We start from the raw sequence: 20177 nt of genomic DNA on the forward strand, positions 1-20177 counted from the left end.
GACTGTTGGATGGACAGTGACTTTCTCTCTGTTAACTTCCTTTAAGTCCTGTACAGGCAAGTAGTCACTTGTTCCGGGTATTGGACAGGCAAAAATGGAGTATTCCAGGCAAATTGACATGGTATAAGTATGCCAGCCTGTAACAGTCACTGAATATGGGGGTTGATTCCTTCCCTAGCGAGCTGACTCACAGGATATTGCTTTACCTGGACTGGCAAGGCAGTAGCTAGGAGTTCTGCTGCCACTGGTGGGTGGTGCTTAACCAGTCCTGGGGGGTTTGACTCGGTCCAGACTCTAGGAAAGAGAGTCTGTAAGTCCAGTAGGAGAGGATTGGTTTTATTTTCTGGCAGTTGTGAAGGTGTAATTAAGAGATATTTTTCTGACAGTAGGGTGGTTAGCAGGAGCTGAGCAGTGGGAGGCATTGTGCCCCCTAGCATGAGGTGAGCTTGTTGGGCCAAGAAGGAAATAGATGCCTGCAGCTTGTGGAGCAGGTCTCGTCCTAGGAGAGGAAAAGGACACTCTAGGGCCACAAAGAATGAGTGGGTTAGTCTTTTCTCTCTTAAACTCACCTCTCCTTAGTGAGAGAGAGGATATTCTTGAATAACTCCAGTAGCCCCCTGTACAGCCACTTTCTTATTACTGACACTGCCTAGGGGCATCTGCAGTACCGAGTGCTCCACCCCAGTGTCAATTAGGAAACATATGGGCTGGCCCCCCACTGTGGTGGTCCTCAAGGGCTCCCAGGGGCCAAGTGTAAAAGTGCCCTGGCCCCATCAATAATCAGATTCTTCTGCAGTGGGGCAGGTGATGACTTTTTTCTCTTCTGGTTTTTCCTCTGGTCTTAATGGGCATTCCTTTTTCCAATGTCCCATCTGCTTGTAGCAAGCACATTGGTTTTTCTCCAGGGGAGCCTGCTCTGTTTTCTGGCCCTTTTGGCTGGGAACCAGGGTTCCCTGACCATTTTTCTCTGATGGGGTCCTTTCCTTCTTGACTTCCTGAATGGCAGCTACTATGATTTTTGCCTGTCTTTTTGATGTTTCATCAGCGGCCTTTTCAGCTGCCTGAGCTGCCTATTTCTGCTTTTCAAACTCTCGGTTTTCAGAAACCTTTTGGGCTATCTCTAAAAGCTGACTAATGTTCATTCCAGCAAATCCTTCTGGCTTTTGTAATTTTCTTTTAATATCAGGGGCTGCCTGAGCCAGAAATGCCAAATTAAGAGCTCAGCTATTTTTGGGAGCCATTGGGTCAAAAGTAGTGTAGGACTGATGGGCCTCCTGGAGGCACTCCAAAAATGCTCCTCATGACTCATCAGGCCCTTGGACAACTTCTGTTGTCTTAGACAAATTTATGAGCTTTCAAGTGGCTCCTTTGATACTCGCAAGGAGATACCAGTGAAAATCATCTAAAGCTCTCCTTCTAGCCAAGGAGTTTTGGTCCTAATTAGGCCGGGTAGAGGGAAAAACCTCTTCAATTTGGTCTTGGGCTTCCTCTTCTGGCCCACCAGCTGACGTAAGGTAATATTTTCTGGCCTCCTTTTGGATATGTTCCCTCTCTTCAGAGGTGAAAAGGGTTAAAAGGAGTTGCTAACAGTCATCCTAGGTGGGTGGGTGAGTCTGGAGCACTGACTCCATGAGTGAGGTCTAAACCTGGGGCTTTTCGGAAAAGGGGGAATTATAAGCCTTCCAGTTGTACAGGTCAGAGGTAGAGAAAGGGACATAAACTAAGAAGGGAGCTGAGCGCTCATCACCCAGAGGGATTTGGGCCTCTCTCAGTGGGAGGAGGGGGGCTACCTCCTCCTGCCTTGGCCGCAATTGGGAGACTATTGGTGGAGAGCCCACAGGAGATGTAGTCGGGGAAACAACAGAGGAACCCGGCGGAGCAGAAGGGTTATAGGGCAGGGGAATGGGGTGAGGGAAACTTTCCTCTTCTTCAGAAGGAGGCAGTACAGGAGGAGCCGAGAGGGCTGAGGTTTGGGACAAAAATGCAGACTGGCTCAAAAGGACCTTGGAAGTAGGATCATGAATGGCACATGAGCAGAGCCAAGGAGGAGGGCTCCGGACCTAATCCAGCCATTGATCAATGTAGGGAAAATGATCAGGGTGACCGGGCCTTCCAGTAATGACCCACCACACAGCCTGAATAGCTATGGGGTTAAATGACCCTTCTGGGGGCCACCCAGTTCCAAACTGTGGCGATTCTACTTCACAGAGCATCCAGAGTTTGCCTTTCTTCAGGCAGGCTCTGTAATCCTCTGAGAAGCCTAGAGAGAAATTCTGCAACATACATTGGAGAGGACTCCACTCTTTACAGGGCCGGGAAGAGGAGTTTCCCATTTTGGAGGCAGTGTAACAAGGTTGATAAGAGATATTAAACCTAGCATGGACAGAGAAATTCACAACCTGGGGGGCTGGCATATCAGAAGTACAGAAATAACACAACCAGAAACAACAGGAAAACAACTATAGCCAACACTTCCTGCCACATGAATTTGGTGTTCTTAAGCTTTAAGATATTGGGAGGAGGACTAGCGGCCAACCAGAGGCCTCCTTGGCCAGCCAGACCTAGATCACCTGCCTCCTCCCCTTGACCTATAGCCTAAATATTTTTGGTGCCTCTATGATTCAAAGACAAAAAGTTCAAACTCAGCCCTTTCTTTCAGGGGTATTAGAAGGGAGAGCAGGACCAAATCTTGGAGGTGGTGGACTTGCTGTGATACAGGAAAACGAGCTGTGCAGGGTAAGGGATAAGGATGAGGAGGAAAGGGGCCACTCAGATCTTTCCTAAGGTAGAAGAGTAGTCATGGGGGAACTGAATAAGAGTCCAGATGGAGTAAAGCAGTATGAGCATAGGCTTCTCTGCACAGTCTTCTATTCAAAGGCATGGGAAAAGTTACAGGATGACAGAAAAGGTGGGCAAGGAGGTCTGCAAGGTGGCTATTTTGAATCCACCACTGATCTAATGTAGAGATGGTGCAATCACTAGGGCATGGGATGTGGCAGTCTAAACTCCAGCAACCTCTATGGTGCCAGAAATTCCAAACGGGTGAGTGGTTTCCCACACACCTTCCCATAATAACACTTGATTTGTTTCTGACAGAAAAGGCAGGACTGGGACAGCCGGCTCAAATGACTGATGAGAAATTTGACCTCCTGTGGTAGAAAATCAGTACTGAGGACCTTGAAGAAGTTCTTTCCCAGTCACCTTGGGCAGTATTGGCGACCTGACATATGAAACTTAGACAGACACTAAACAAGACAATAGACACTAGCACATATAAAAAGTTTGACACTTTTTTAATAGACACACAAGGGGTGGAGGTTGTGTGGTGGGATCAGTCAGATGCCCACCTGGTCGCTCCCTGTGAGGGGACTTTGGCTTCTCTTAGCATTGGCAGGCTGCTATAAACCCCCAGCTCAGATCGAGCTATGCCCAATGCTGCCTTAAGACTTATGAGGTCACCATGGAAACACAGGTGAGGGCCCACTCGAACTCCATAGCTTTCATTGTGGAGCTACAAACTGGAAATTCAAGTGCAAGCCCTTGAACTCCCCATTCACATACCCATTCACAGAGTGTATAACAGCTTTTTTATTCTTGTTCTAAAACAGAGGTCTCCAGGAAACATGAATGAGAGAAGTAGAGGAGAAGAGAGAGAGAGAGAGAGAGAGTGAGAGAGAGAAACTACCCCTTAATGGAGAGGCCAGCCTGCCAGAAACCAAGACTTAGTCCTCCAGCATCCTGGCATATGGACAGAGTCAAGGGAGGGCCCCTGTCAGGGTCGCTCCCCCTCAGAGAGACACAGAGTCACCTAACAGAAAACCAGGACTCTGTCCTCCAGTGTCCTGGAATGCAGGCAGAGTCAAAGAGGGAGGACCCCCATTCAGAGCCACTTCCATCCAAGTGAAACAGAGTCAGATCTGACTTACTTTCCCGGGACCAGAAACTGAGGACCCAGGAGTTGAATTTTTTTATGGGCACACACCAGTGGTTGAATATTCCCCTCTGGAAGATGGGGTCTTATAGGGTCCTGGAACATCTTCAGGTGGCACCTCCCCTATAAGTCCACCATCTGTCCAGGGGAGCCTGGAATGAGTCCAGATCTTGCCCGGTGGTGAAATATCTTGCTGTGGCCTCCAAATGTTGGTACCAAGCAAGTTACAGAGAAATGATAAACTTTGAGACAAATTAAAGAGTTCTTTATTAACAGGTGAAAAAGAAGCATCTATTGCTCAAAATTCTCTCAGCCCTGAGGAAGGGGCTAGTTTTGTTTTTATACCATGGTCTAAATAGGGGAGGGGGGAGTTTAGCTGCAGCAATTTTTACAGAAGCAGAACTGGCAAAAAGTTAAAAAAAATTATTGGTTACAAATGCAGTTACAAAAAATAAACAGCTCCAGGTTCAGGGGCTTAAACTATCACAAAGAGATAAATGCAGGGATTTGGAGTGCCATCCACTGTGTGCATCCCCAGGAGCTGCTGGTGCAGCTTGCCTCAATATCTTAATAGTAGGTGCATTCCTGGACGTGCTTTGAATCAGTTTACACTAGTTATGCCTTAACGGAGGGAGGTAAAGGGGGTTGCAAATGAAGAAACTAAAATGGAGTCTGTCCAGCTCTCTCTCTGCTAGGAGAGAGTCACTCAGGTTAGAACAAGGTAGGGTATCAGTAGAATGAGCAAAGGGATATTTGGGAGCTCATTGAGGCCTATGGTGAAAAAGCAAATGTCCACAGATAAAAACTAGAAAGAAGCTATCTGTGAGAGCGCTTTGTGATGTGTGGATTCATCCCACAGAGTTAAACCTTTCTTATGATTCAGCAGTTTAGAAACATTGTTTTGGTAAAATGTGTGAAAGGACATTTCAGAGTGAATTGAGGCCTCTGGTGAAAAAATGAATATCCTCAGGTAAAAACTATAAAGAAGATATCTGTGAAAATGATTTTTGATGTGTGAATTTATCTCACAGAGTTCAACCTTCCTTTTGATTCAGCAGTTTAGAAACACTGTTTTTTTAGAATCTGCGAAGAGACTTTTGGGAACTCATTGAGGCCTATGGTGAAAAAGCCAATATCCTCAGGTAAAAACTAAAAAGAAGCAATATGTGAAACTGCCTTGTGATGTGTAGATTCATCTCTCAGGGTTAAACATTTGTTTTGAGTCGTCATTTTGGAAACACTGTTTTGGTAGAATCTGCAAAGGGACATTTGAAAGTGCATTGAGGTCTATAATGAAAAACCAAATCTCCTGAGAGAAAAACTAAAAAAAAGCTATCTGTTAAACTGCTTTGAGGAGTTTGAATTTATTGCACAGAGTTAAAACTTTCTTTTGACTCAGCAGTTTGGAAACACTGTTTTTGTAGAATCAGCAAAGGGACATTTGAGAGCTCATTGAGGCCTATAGTGAAAAAGCAAATATCTCCAGGAAAAAAATTAGAAAGAAGCATTCTGTTAAACTGCTTTATGATGTGTGGATTCATCTCACAGCGTTAAACCTTTCTATTGATTCAGCATTTTGGAAACACTGTTTTGGTACAATCTGCAAAGAAACACTTGGGAGCCCTTTGAGGCCTATAACAAAAAAGTGAATATCCCGAGATAAATACCAAAATGAAAATATCTGTTAAACTGCTTTGTGATGCGTGGATTCATCTCACAGAGTTAAATAATTCTTTTGATTCAGAAGTTAGGAGACACTGTATTGTTAGAATCTGCGAAGGGGCATTTGGGATCTCATTGAGACATACGTTGAAAAGGTGGAATATCTCCAGATAAAAACTAGAAAGAAGCTATCTGAGCAGCTGCTTTCTGATGTGTGGATTCATCTCACAGGGTTAAACTTTTCTTTTGATTCAACAGTTTGGAAACACTGTTTTTGTAGAAGTTGTGAAGGGACATTAAGGAGCCTATCGATGCCTATGTTGAAAAAGCAAATACCTTCACATAAAAACTGGAATGAAACTATCTTAGAAACTGCTCTGTGATGTGAGCATTTGTCTCACAGAGGTAAACCTTTCTTTTGATTCAGCAGTTTGGAAACGCTGTTTTTGTAGAATCTGTAAAAAGATATTTGGGAGCACAATGAGGCTTATGGTAAAAAAAGTATATGTGAAGATAAAAAGTAGAGTCTATGTGTTAAACTCCATTGTGAAGTGTGGCTTCATCAAAAAGAGTTAAACCTTTCTTTTAATTCAGCAGTTTGAAAACAGTCTGCGAAAAGACATTAGGGAGTGCATTGAGGCCTATGGTGAAAAAGCAAATATCTTCAGATAAAAACTTGAAACAAGCTATCTGAGAAACTGCTTTGTGATGTGGGCATTCATCTCACAGAGGTAAGCCTTTTTTTTTTTCTCTCAGCAGTTTGCAAATGCTGTTTTTGAAGAATCTGCAAAGGGTCATTTGGGAGATCATTGAGGCCAATGGTGTAAAAGCAAATAATTCCAAATAGAAATTCGAAAGAATCTATCTGAGAAACTGCTTTGTAATGGGTGATTCATCTCATGGAGTTCAAATTTCTTTTGATTCAGCTCTTTGGAAACACTGTTTTTGTAGAATCTGTGTAATTTCATTAGGAAGCTCATTGAGTGCCATGGAAAAAGGAAATATGTTCAGATAAAACTTGAAAGAAGCTATCTGAAAACTGCTGTGTTATGTGTGCAATCATCTCACAGTTTTAATATTTCCTATTGATTCAGCAGTTTGGAAACACTGATTTTGTAGAATCTGTCAATGGACATTTGTGCATGCATTGAGGCCTGTGATGAAAAAACAAATATTTTCATATAAAAACTAGAAAGAAGATATCTGTGAAACTGTTTTGTGATGTGTGCATTCATCTTACAGAGTTAAACCTTTCTTGTAATTCAGCAGTTTGGAAACACTGTTTTTGTATAATCCTAGAAAGGACATTTCATAGCACATTGAGGCCTGTAGTTAAAAAGTGAATATCCCCAGATGAAAATTAGAAAGAAGCTATGTGAGAAACTGCTTTGTGATGTGTGGATTCATCTCACAGACTTAAAGCTTTCTTTTCATAAGGCAGTTTAAATACACTGTTTTTGTACAATCTGCAAAAGAACATTGGGGAGCACATTGGGGACTATGGTGAAAAAGCAAATATTTTCAGATAAAAACTTGAAAACAACCATCTGAGAAACTACTTTGTGATATGTGGATTCATCTCACAGAGTTAAACCTTTCTTTTGATTCAGCCATTTGGAAACATTGTTTTTGCAGAATCTACCAAGGGTCCTTTTTGAGGTCATTGATGTCAAAGGTGAAAAAGCGAATATTTCCACATAAAAACTAGAAAGAAGCTATCTGAGAAACTGCTTTGCAATGGGTGCATTCATCTCATGGAGTTTAAATTTCTTTTGATTAAGCAGGTTGGAAACACTGTTTTTGTATAATCTGCGTAAGGACATTAGGGAGCACATTGAAGCCTATGGTGAAAAAGCAAATATGTTCAGATAAAAACTTGAAAGAAACTCTCTGAGAAACTACTTTGAGATGTGTGCATTCATCTCACAGAGTTAAATTTTTCTTTTGATTCAGCAGTTTTGAAACACTGTTTTTGTAAAATCTATGAAGGACATTTGGGAGCACATTGAGTCCTATGGTGAAAGAGTGAATATCACCAGAAAAAAAACAGAAAGAAGCTCTCTGTGAAACTACTCTGTGATGGGTGGATTCATCTCACAGAGTTAAAGTTTCCTTTTGATTCAGCAGGTTGGAAAAACTGTTTTTGTAGAACCTGCAAAGGGACATTTGGAAGCTCATTTTGGCCTATAGTAAAGAAGTGAATATCCCCGGATAAAAACTAGAAAATAGCTCTTTTTGAAAATTCTTTGTGATGTGTGGAATCATCTCACAGAATTAAATGTATCTTTTGATTCAGCAGTTTGGATATGCTGTTTTTGTAGCATCTGCCAAGGGATATTTTGGAGCTCTTTGAGGCCAATGGTGAAAAAGTGAATATCCCAAAATAACAACCAGAAAGAAGCTTTCTGATAAACTTATTTGTTATATGTGGATTCATCTCACAGACTTAAAACTTTCTTTTGATTCAGCAGTTTGGAAACACTGTTTTTGTAGCCTCTGCGAAAGGACATTTGGGAGCTCATTGAGGCCTTTTGCTTCTTTACAAAAGCCAAAATCTCCAGATCAAAAGTAGAAAGAAGCTGTCTGTGAAACTGCTTTGCAATGGGTGGATTCATCTCACAGAGTTAAACCTATGTTTGATTCAGCAGTCTTGAAACACTGTTTTTGTAGAATCTGGGAAAGGACATTTCAGAGCTCATTGAGGCCCATAGTGAAAAAGTGAATATCCCCAGACAAAAACTAGAAAGAAGCTATCTGAGAAACTGTTTTGTGATGTGTGCATTCATCTCACAGATTTAAACCTTTCTTTTGATTCAGCAGTTTGGAAACACTGTTTTTGTTAAATCTGCAAAAGTACATTTGGGAGCTCATTGAGGCCTATGGTGAAAAAGAAAATACCTTCAAATGGAAACCTAAAGAAACTATATGAGTATCTGTTTTGTGAAGTGTGGATTCATGTCACAGAATTAAACCTTTCTTTTCATTCAGCACTTTGGAAACACTGTTTTTTTAGAATCTGTGAAATGACATTTGGAAGCGCATTGAGACCTATGGTGAAAAAGCATATAATTCCATTTAAAAACTGGAAAGAATGCTAACTGTGAAACTCCTTTGTGATGTGTGTGTGTGCATTTATCTCACAGAGTTAAACCTTCCTTTTGACTCAGCAGACTGGAAAATCTTTTTGTAGAATCTATGAACGGATATTTGGGAGCTCTCAGAGGCCGTCTGTAAAAAACTGAATATTCCCAGATAAAAACTAGAAAAAATCTCTCTCTGAAACTGCTTTGTGATGTGTGTATTCATCTCACAGAGTTAAACACTTCTTTTGACTCAGCAATTTGGAAACACTGTTTTTGTAGAATCTGTGAAATGACATATGGGAGCCCATTGAGGCCTACAGTGAAAAAGCAAATATTTTTATATAAAAACTCGAAAGAAGTTATCTTTGAAACTGCTTTGTGATGTGTGCCTTCATCTCACAGAGTTAAACCTTTCTTTTGATTCAGCAATTTGGAAACATTATTTTTCTACAATCCTAGAAAGGATATTTGGGAGCGCATGGAGGCCTATGGTGAAAAAGTAAATATCTTCTGTTAAAAACTGGAGGAAGCTCTCTGAGAAACTGCATTGTGATGCATAGATTCATCTCACAGATTTAAACCTTTCTTTTGATTCAGCAGTTTGGAAACACTGTTTTTCTAGAATATTTGTAGGGACATTTGGGAGCACACTGAGGTCTATGGTGAAAAGTGAATATCTCCAGATATAAACTAGAAAGAAGCCATCTGAGAAAATGCTTTGTGATGTGTGCATTCATCTCACAGAGTTAAACCTTTCTTTTGATTCAGCAGTTTGTAAACACTGTTTTTGTACAACCCTAGAAAGAACATTTAGGAGGGCATCGAGTCCTATGGTGAAAAACCGAATATCCCCAGATGAAAAGTAGAAAGAAGCTATTTGTGAAACTGCTTTGTGATGTGTGGATTCATCTCACAGAGTTGAACATTTCTTTTGATTCAGTAGTTTGGAAGCAGAGTTTCTGTAGAAGCTTCAAAAAGATGAAGCAAATATCTTCAGATAAAACATGAAAGAAGCTATCTGAAAAACTGCTTTGTGATGTGTGCATTCACCTTACAAAATTAAACATTTTTTTTGACCTTGCAGATCAGAAACACTTTTTTTATAGAATCTGTGAGGTGATATTTGGGAGCTTATAGAGGTCTATTGTAAAAAAGTGAATATTCCCAGATAAAAAACTAGAAAGTACCTCTCTCTGAAACTGCTTTGTGATTTGTGGATTCATCTCACAGAGTTAAACATTTCTTTTGTTTCAGCAGGTTGGAAAAACTGTTTTTGTAGAATCTGCAAAAGACATGTTGAAGTGGATTGAGGCCCATGGTGAAAAAGTGAATATTTCTAGATGAAAACTAGAAAGAAGCTATCTGAGAAACTGCTTTGTGATATGTGAATTCATCTCACAGGTTTGAACATATCTTTTGATTCAGTTGTTTCGAAGCAGAGTTTTTGTAGAATCTTCAAAAGGACAAAGCAAATATCTTCAGATTAAGCATGATAGAAGCTATCTGAAAAACTGCTTCACGATGTGCACATTCATCTCACAGAATTAAACCTTTTTTTTTTTGACCTAGCAGATCAGAAACACTTTTTTTTTGTAGAATCTGCAAGGTGATATTTGGGAGCTCATAGAGGCCTATTGTAAAGAAGTGAATATTCCCAGATAAAAAACTAGAAAGTACCTCTTTCTGAAACTGTTTGTGATTTGTGGATTCATCTCACAGAGTTAAACATTTCTTTTGATTCAGCAGGTTGGAAAAACTGTCTTCATAGAATCTGCAAAAGACATGTTGAAGTGGATTGAGGCCCTTGGTGGAAAAGTGAATATTTCCAGGTGAAAACTAGAAAGAAGCTATCTGAGAGATGGCTTTGTGATATGTGCATTTATCCTACAGAGTTAAACCTTTCTTTTGATTTTGTAGTTTGGAAATGCAGTTTTTTGTATAATCTGTAAAAGGACATTTGGGAGTGCATTGAGGCCTATGGTGAAAAAGCAAATATCTTCAGATAAAAACTTGAAAGAAGCTAACTGAGAAACTGCTTTGTGATATGTGGATTCACCCCTCAGAGTTAAGCCTTTCTTTTGATTCAGCAGTTTAGAAAAACTGTTTTGGTAAAATCTGTGAAAGAACATTTGGTAGCAAATTGAGGCCTGCAGCAAATAAAGGAATATCCCCAGTTAAAAATTAGAAAGAAGCTATCTGTTAAATGGCTTTGTGATGTGTGGATTCATTTCAAAGAGTTAAACCATTCTTTTGATTCAGCAGTTTGAAAACACAGATTTTATAGGATCTGTGGAGGGACATTTGAGAGCTCATTGAGACCTATGGTAAAGAAGTGAATATCCCCAGATAAAAACTAGAAAGAAGCTCTCTGTGAAACTGCTTTGTGATGTTTGGATTCATCTCACAGAGTAAAACTTATCTTTCATTCTGTCTTTCAGATTCTGTGAAGGGACATTTGGGAGCTCATTGAGGCCAAAGGTGAAAAATCAAATATTTTTAGATAAAAACTAGAAAGAAGCTATCTGATGAAAGGCTTTGTGATGGGTGCATTCATCTCACCGATGTAAACATTTCTTTTGATTCAGTACTATGGAAACACTTTTTTGTAAAATTTGCATAAGGACATTAGCACATTGAGGGCCAAGGTGAAAAAGCAAATATCTTCAGAAAAAAACTTGAAAGAAGCTATCTGAGAAACTGCTTTGTGATGTGTGTATTCACTTCACAGTGTTAAACCTTTCTTTTATTCAGCATTTTGGAAACACTGGATTTGCACAATCTTAGATAGGGGATTTGGGAGTGAATTGAGGCCTATGGTGAAAAAGCAAATATCCCAAGATGAAAACTAGAAGAAAGCAATATGAGAAACAGCTTTGTGATCTGTGGATTCATCTTACAGAGTTCAGACTTTCTTTTGATTCAGCAGTTTCAAAAAACAGTTTTCATATAATCTGCAAAAGGACATTTAAGAGCTCTATGAGGAATATGGTGAAAAAGCAAATATCTTCAAATACAAACTTGAAAGAAGATATCTGAAAAAGCTGCTTTGTGATGTGTGCATTCATCTCACAGAGTTAAACCTTTCTTTTGATTCAGCAGTTTGGAAACAATGTTTTGCAGAATCTGTGAAGGGACATTAGGGATCTCATTTTGGCCAGTGATGAAAGTGAATATTTCCAGAAAAAAATTAGAAAGAAACTGTCTCAGAAACTACTTTGTGATGTGTGCATTCATCTCACGGAGATAAAATTCTGTTTTGATTCAGCACTTTGGAAACACTGTTTTTGTAGAATCGGCATAAGGACATTAGAGAACTCATTGAGGACTATGGTGAAGATGCAAATATCTTCAGATAAAAACTGTAAATAACCTATATGAGAAACTGCTTTGTGATGTTTGGATTTATCTCACCGAGTTTAAACTTTCTTTCAATTCAGCAGTTTGGAAACTCTGTTTTTGTAGAATATGCAAAAGGACATTGGAGAGCTCATTGAGGCCTGTAATGAAAAAGTGAATATCCAGAGAAAAACACTAGAAAGAAGCTATCTGAGAAGCTGCTTTGTGATGTGTGGATTCTTCTCACAGAGTTAAACCTTTCCTTTTATTCAGTATTTTGGAAACACCATTTTTATGGGAATATGTGAAGGGACATTTGGGAACTCATTGAAGCCTATGGTAAAGAAGTGAATATCTCCAGATAAAAAGCAGAAAGAAGTTCTTTGTGAAACTGCTTTGTTATTTTTGGATGCATTTCACAGAGTTAAACCTATATTTTGGTTCAGAAGTTTGGGAAAACTGTTATTGTAGAATCTGCTAAAAGACATTTGGGAGTGCATTGATGCCTATGGTTAAAAGGCAAATATCTTAAGAAAAAAACTTGAAAGAACTATCTGAGAAATGGTTTTGTGTGGTGTGGACTCACCCCTCAGAGTTAAGCCCTTGTTTTGATTCAGCAGTTTGGAAACACTGTTTTTGTAAAATCTGTGAAAGAACATTTGGGAGTGCATTGAGGCCTATGGTGAAAAAACAAATATCCCCCCAGGTAAAAATTAGAAAGAAACTATCTGTTAAACTGCTTTGTGATGTGTGGATTCATCTCACACTCTTTAACATTTCATTTTATTCAGCTCTTTGGAAACACTGTTTTTATAGCATCTGCGACAGGACATTTGGGAGTCTCACTGTGGCCTATGTTAAATAAGTGAATATCCCCAGATAAAAACTAGAAACAAGCTCTATGTAAAACTGCATTGTGATGTTTGGATTCATCTCACAGAGATAAGCCTATTTTTTGATTCAGCAGTTTGGAAACACTGTTTTTACAGAATCTGCAAAGACACATTTGGGAGTTCATTGAGGCCAAAGGTGAAAACGTGTGTACTTCCAGACAACAACTCAAAGGAAGCTATCTGAGAAACTGCTTTGTGATGTGTGCATTGACCTCAGGGAGTTAAAACTTTATTTTGATTCAGCACTTTGAAAACACTTTGCAGTGAGCTGAGATTGTTCCATTGCCCTCCATCCTGGGTGACAGAGTGAGACAGCATCTCAAAAAAAACAAAAAGAAAAAAACCAGTTTTTGTGGAATCTGTGTAAGGACATTATGGAACGCATTGAGCCCTATGGTGAAAAAGCAAATATGTTCAGATAAAAACTTGAAAGAAGTTATCTGAGAAGCTGCTTTGTGATGTGTACATTCATCTCAAAGAGTTAAAACTTTCTTTTGATTAGGCAGTTTGGAAACCCTGTTTTTGTAAAATCTGCTAAAGGACATTACGGAGCACATCGAGGCCTATGGTGAAAAGGCAAATATCTTGAGATAAAAACTTGAAATAAGCTATCTGAGAAACTGCTTTGTGATGTATGCATTCATCTCACAGACTTCAACCTTTCTTTTGATTCAGCAGTTTGGAAACACCGTTTTTATACAATCTGCAAAGGGACATTGGGAGCTCAGTGAAGCCCATGGTAAAGAAGTGAATATACTTGGACAAAAACTACAAAGAACCTCTCTGTGAAACTACTTTATAATGTTCGGATTCATGTCACAGAGTTAAACCTATCTTTTGATTCAGGAGTTTGGAAACACTGTATTTATAGAATCTTCAAAAAGACATCTGGGAGTGCGTTGAGACCTATCATGAAAAAGCAAACATCTTAAGATAAAAACTTGAAACAATCCATCTGAGAAGCTCCTTTCTGATGTGTGCATTCATCTTATAAAGTCAAACCTTTCTTTTTCATTCAGCAGTTTGGAAACACTGTTTTTGTAGTATCTGCAGAAGCACATTTGGGAGCACATTGAGGCCTATTGTGAAAAACCAAATATTCCCAGATGAAAACTAGAAAGAAGCCATCTGAGAAACTGCTTTGTGATGTGATCATTCAACTCACAGAGTTAAACCTTTCTTTTGATTCAGTAGTTTGTAAACCATTTTTGCAGAATCTGTGAAGGGATATTTGGGAGATCATTGAGGACAATTGTGATGAAGTGAATATTTCCAGATAAAACCTAGGAAGAAGCTATCTGAGAAACTGCTTTGTGATGTGTGGATTCATCTCAAAGAGTTAAACCTTTCTTTTGATTCAGCAGTTTGGAAACACTGTTTTTGTAGAATCTGCGAATGAACATTTGGGAGTCAATTGAGGACTATGGTGAAAAAGAAAATATCCCCAGACAAAAAAGAGAAACAAGCTATCCTTGGAAGTGCTTTGTTATGTGCACATTCATCTCACAGAGTTAAACCATTCTTTTGATTCAGCAATTTGGAAAAGCTGTTTTTGTACAATCCTAAAAAGGAAATTTGGGAGCACATTGAGGACTATGGTGAAAAAGGGATTTTTCCATATAAAAACTAGAAAGAAGCTATTTGTGAAACTACTCTGTGATGCGTGTATTCATCTCATAGAGATAAAATTTTCTTTTAGTTCAGCAGTTTGGAGACATTGTTTTTGCAGAATCTGTGAAGGGATATTTGGGAGCTCATTGAGGCCAGTGGTGAAAAGTGAATATTTCCTTATAAAAACAAGAAAGAAGATATCTGAGAAACTGCTTTGTTATATGAGCATTCATCTCGCAGAGTTAAACCTTGGTTTGCATTCAGGGCTTTGGAAACATGGTTTTTGTGGGATCAACTTAAGGACATTAGGGAGCACACTGAGGCCTATGGTAAAAAAGAAAATATCTTCAGATAAAACTTTAAAGAAGCTATCTGAGAAACTGCTTTGTGATGCATGCATTCATCTCACAGAAATAAGCTTTTCTTTTGATTCAGCAGTTTGGGAACACTGTTTTTGTAGAATCTGTGTAAGGACATTAGGGAGTACATTGAGGCCTATGGTGAAAAACCAAATATCTTCAGAAAAAAACTAGGAAGAACCTATCTGAGAAACTTCTTCATGATATGCGCATGCATCTCACAGAGTTAAACTTTTCTTTTGATTCAGCAGTTTGGAAACACTGTTTTTGTAGAATCTGCAAAAGAAAAATTTTGTAGCTCATTGAGGTCTACGTTGAAAAAGCAAATATCTTCTGATAAAGAGTTGAACGAAGATATCTGAGAAACTGCTTGGTGATACATGCACTCATCTCAAAGAGTTAAATCTTTCCTTTGATTCAGCAGTTTGGAATCAAAATCAAATCAGTTCGTAAAAGGATGTTTGGGAGCGCATTGAGGCCTATGGTGAAAAAGTGAATATCCCCAGATAAAAACTAGAAAGAAGCTATCTGTGGAACTGCTCTCTGATTTGTGCATTGATCAAACAGAATTAAAACTTTCCTTTTATTCAGCAGTTTGGAAAAACTTTTTGTACAATCATAGAAAGGACATTTAGGAGCACATTGAGGCATATACTGAAAAAGTGAATATTTCCATATGTAAACTAGAAAGAACCTCTTTGAGAAACTGCATTGTGATGTGCACATTCATCTCATAAAATTAAATTTTTGTTTTGATTCATCACTTTGACAGCACCATTTTTGTAAAATCTGCATAAGGACATTTTTAAGGGTTGAGTCCTCATGTGAAAAAGGAAATCTTTAATAATAACTTGAAAGAACCTACCTGAGAGACTGCTTTGTTATGGGTTGATTAATCTTACAGAGTTAAACCTTTCTTTTGATACAGCAGTTTGAAAACACTCTTTTTGTAGAATCTGTGAAAGGATATTTGGGAGTGCATTAAGGCCTATGGTTAAAAAGCAAATATTTCCATATAAAAACTAGAAAGAAGCTATATGTGAAACTGCTTTGTGATGTGTGTATTCATCTTACAGAGGTACACTTTTCTTTTGATTTGGCAGTTTAGAAACACTGTTTTTGTAGAATGTGTGAATTGACATTTGCGAACTCATTGAGGCCAATGGTGAAAAAGGGAATATTTCCAGATCAAAATTAGAAAGAAGCTGTCTGTGAAAGCCGTTTGTGATGTGAGCTTTCATCTCACAGCATTAAACCTTTCTTTTGATTCAGCAGTCTGGGAATGCTACTTTTGTAGAATCTGCGTTAAGGACATTAGGGAGCACATTAAGGCCTAACATAGAAAACTGAATATCTTCAGGAAAAAACTTGAAAGAAGCTATATGAAAAAGTGCTTTGTGATGTCTACATTCATCTCACCAAGTTAAACCTTTCTTTTCATTCATCAGTTTAGGCAACTCTGTTTTTGTAAAATCTGCAAATTACATTTGGGGGTGCACTGAGGCCTATGGTGAAAAACCAAATATCTTCAGATAAATACTAGAAAGAAGATATCTGAGAAACTGCTTTGTGATGTGTGGATTCATCTCACAGAGTTAAACCTTTCTTTTGTTTCAGCAGTTTGGAAACACTCTTTTTGTAGAATCTGTGAAAGGACGTTTAGGAGTGCACTGAGGCCTATGGTGAAAAAGCAAATATCTTCAGATAAAAACTTAAAAGAAGCTATCTGAGAAACTGCTTTGTGAAGTGTGCATTCATCTCAAAGAGTTAAACCTGTCTTTTGATTCATCAGTTTGGAAACCCTGTTTTTGTAAAATCTATGAAAGAACATTTGGGAGTGCTTTGAGGCCTTGGGTGAAAAAGCAAAAATTTCCAGATAAAAACTATAAAGAAGCTGAGAAACTGCTTTGTGATGTGTGGATTCATGTCACAGAGTTAACCCTCTTTATATTCAGCAGTTTGGAAACACTGATTTTGTGGAATCTGCAAAAGGACGTTTAGGAGCGCCTTAAGGCCTATGGTGAAAAAGTGAATATTTCCATATAAAAATGAGAAAGAGGTTATTTGTGAAACTGCTTTGTGATGTGTGCATTCATATCACAGAGGTAAACCTTTCTTTTGACTCAGCAGTTTGGAAACACTGTTTTTGTACGATCCTAGAAAGGACATTTGGGAACATATTGAGGCCTATGGTGAAAAAGAGAATATCCCTAGATGGAAACAAGAAATAAGATATCTGAGAAACTGCCTTGAGATGTGTGGATTAATCTCACAGAGTTAAACTTTACTTTTGATTCAGCAGTGGAACCACAGTTTTTGTACAATCCTAGAAAGGACATTTGGGAGCACATTGAGGACTATGGTGAAAAAGCAAATATCCACAGATGAAAACCAGAAAGAAGCTATTGGAGAAAATTTTGTGTGATGCGTGCATTAATCTCACAGATTTAAACCTTTCTTTTGATTCAGCAGTTTGGAAACAGTGTTTTTGTAGAATCTGTGAATTGACATTTGGGAGCTCATTGTGACCAATGATGTAAAAGCAAATATTTCCAGACGAATCTAGAAAGAAGCTATCTTAGAAACGGCTTTGTGATGTGTGCATTCATCTCATGGAAGTAAAATTTTGTTTTGATTCAGCACTTTGGAAACACTGCTTTTGTAGAATCTGTGAAAGTACATTATGGAGCCCATTGAGGCCTTGATGAAAAAGCAAATATCTTCAGATAAAAGCTTGAAAAATGGTATCTGAGAGGCGGCTCTGTGATGTATGCATTCATCTCACAGAGTTAAACCTTTCTTTTGATTCAACAGTTTGGAAACACTGCTTTGGTAGAATCTGTGAAAGGATATTTTGGACTGCATTGAGGCCTAGGGTGGAAAAGTAAATATTTCCAGAAAAAAGCTTGAAAGAAGCTATCTGTGAAACTGCTTTGTGTAGTGTGCATTTATCTCGCAGAGGTAAACATTTCCTTTGACTCAGAAGTTTGGAAATACAGTTTTTGTAGAATGCTAGAAAGGACATTTGGGAGCACATTGAGGCCTATAATGAAAAAGCAATTATTCCAAGATGAAAATTAGAAAGAACCTATCTGAGAAACAGCTTTGCGATATGTGGATTCTCCTCACACAGTTAAACATTTCTTTTGATTCAGCAGTTTGGAAACACATTTGTATATAATATGTGAAAAGACATTTGGGAGTGCATTGAGGCGTATGGTGAAAAAGCAAATATCCTCAAATAAAAACTTGAATGAAGGTATCTGAGAAACTGCTTTGTGATGTGTTCATTCATCTCAGAGTGTTAAAACTTTTTCTGATTCAGCAGTTTTGAAATATCGTTTTTGCATAATATGCGAAGGGACAATTTGGAGCTCACCGAGGCCAATAGTTTAAAAGCAAATATTTCCAGATAAAAATTATAAAGAAGCTATCTGAGATACTGCTTTGTGATGTGTGCATTCACCCCATGGAGTTAAACTTTTATTTTAATTCAGCACTTTGGAAATACTGTTTTTGTAGAATCTGCATAAGGACACTAGGGAGTGCATTGAGGCCTAAGGTGAAAGAGCAAATATCTTCAGATAAAAGCCTGAGAGAAGTTATCTCAGAAACTATTGTGTGATGTGTGCATTTGTCTTATAAAGTTAAACCTTTGTTTTGATTCAACAGTTTGGAGCTACTGTTTTTGTAGAATCTGTGAAGGTACATTTGGGAGTGCTTTGAGGCCTATGGTGAAAAAGTGAATATCCCCAGATGAAAACCAGAAAGAAGCTATGTGAGAAACTGCTTCCTAATGTGTGTACAAAAAAACACTATTTTTGTACAATCCTAGACAGGACATTTGGGATTGCATTGAGGCCTATGGTGAAAAAATTAATATCCCCACAAGGATATTAGGAAGAAGCTATCTGAGAAACTGCTTTGTGACCTGTAGATTTACCTCATAGAGTGAAACCTTACCTTTCACTCGTCAGTTTGGAAATACAGTATTTGTATAATTTGTGAAAGGACATTTGGGAGTGCATTGAAGCCTATGCTCTAAAAGCAAATATCTTCAGATAAAACCTTAAAAGAAGCTATCTCAGAAACTGTTTTGTGATGGGTACATTCATCTCACAGAGTTAAAACTTTCTTTTGATTCTACAGTTTCTTCAGATACAAAGCCAATATCTTCAGATAAAAGCTGGAAAGAAGCTATCTGAGAAACTGCTTTGAGATGTGTGCATTCATCTTACAGAGTTAAACCTTTCTTTTGATTCAGCAGATTGGAAACCCTGTTTTTGTACAATCTAAGAAAGAACATTACGGAGCACATTGAGGCCTATGGTGAAAAATGGAACAACCCCAGATGAAAACTAGAAAGAAGCTATCTGAGAAACTGCTTTGGGATGTGTGCATTCATCTCACAGAGTTAAACCCTTCTTTTGATTCAACAGTTTGGAAACACTAATTTTGCAGAATCTGCAAAGAGACATTTGGGAACTCAATGCGGCCAATGGTGAAAAAAGCAAATTTTTCATGATAAAATCTAGAAAGAAGCTATCTGAGAAAATTCCCTGTCATGTGTGCATTCATCTCACAGAGTTACATGTTTGCTTTGATTCAGCACTTTGGAAACACTGCTTTTGTAGTATCTGCATAATGATATTGGGGAGTGCATTGAGGCCTATGGTGAAAAAGCAAATATCTTGAGATAATAGCTGGTAAGAAGCTATCTGAGAACTGCCATGTGATGTGTGCATTCATGTCACAGAGTTAAACCTTTCTGTTGATTCAGCAATTTGGAAACACTGTTTTTGGAGAATCTGTGAAAGGACATTTAGGAGTGATTTGAGACTATGGTGAAAAACCAAATATCTTTAGATAAAAACTTGAAAGAAGCTATCTGAGAAACTGCTTTGTGATGTGTGCATTTGTCTCACAGAGGTAAACCTTTCTTTTGATACGGCAGTTTTGAAACACTGTTTTTGCAAGATCTGTGAAAGGACATTACGAAGCACATTGAGGCTAACAGTGAAAAAGTGAATATTTCCAGATAAAAAGTAGAAAGAAGGTATCTGAGAAAATGCTTTCTGATGTGTGCTTTCTCCCACGGAGTTAAACATTTGTTTTCATTCAACATTTTGGAAGCACTGTTTTGTAGAATCTGCATAAGGACATAAGATAGCTTATGGAGGCCTATGGTGAAAAAGCATATATCTACAGATAAAAGCTTGAAAGAAGCTATCTGAGAAGCTGCTATGTGATGTGTGTGTTCATCTCACAGAGTTTAACCTTACTTTTGAGTCAGAAGTTTGGA

The sequence above is a fragment of the Pan troglodytes genome, chromosome 9 (assembly GCF_028858775.2).
Source record: "Pan troglodytes isolate AG18354 chromosome 9, NHGRI_mPanTro3-v2.0_pri, whole genome shotgun sequence".
NCBI lineage: Eukaryota > Metazoa > Chordata > Mammalia > Primates > Hominidae > Pan > Pan troglodytes.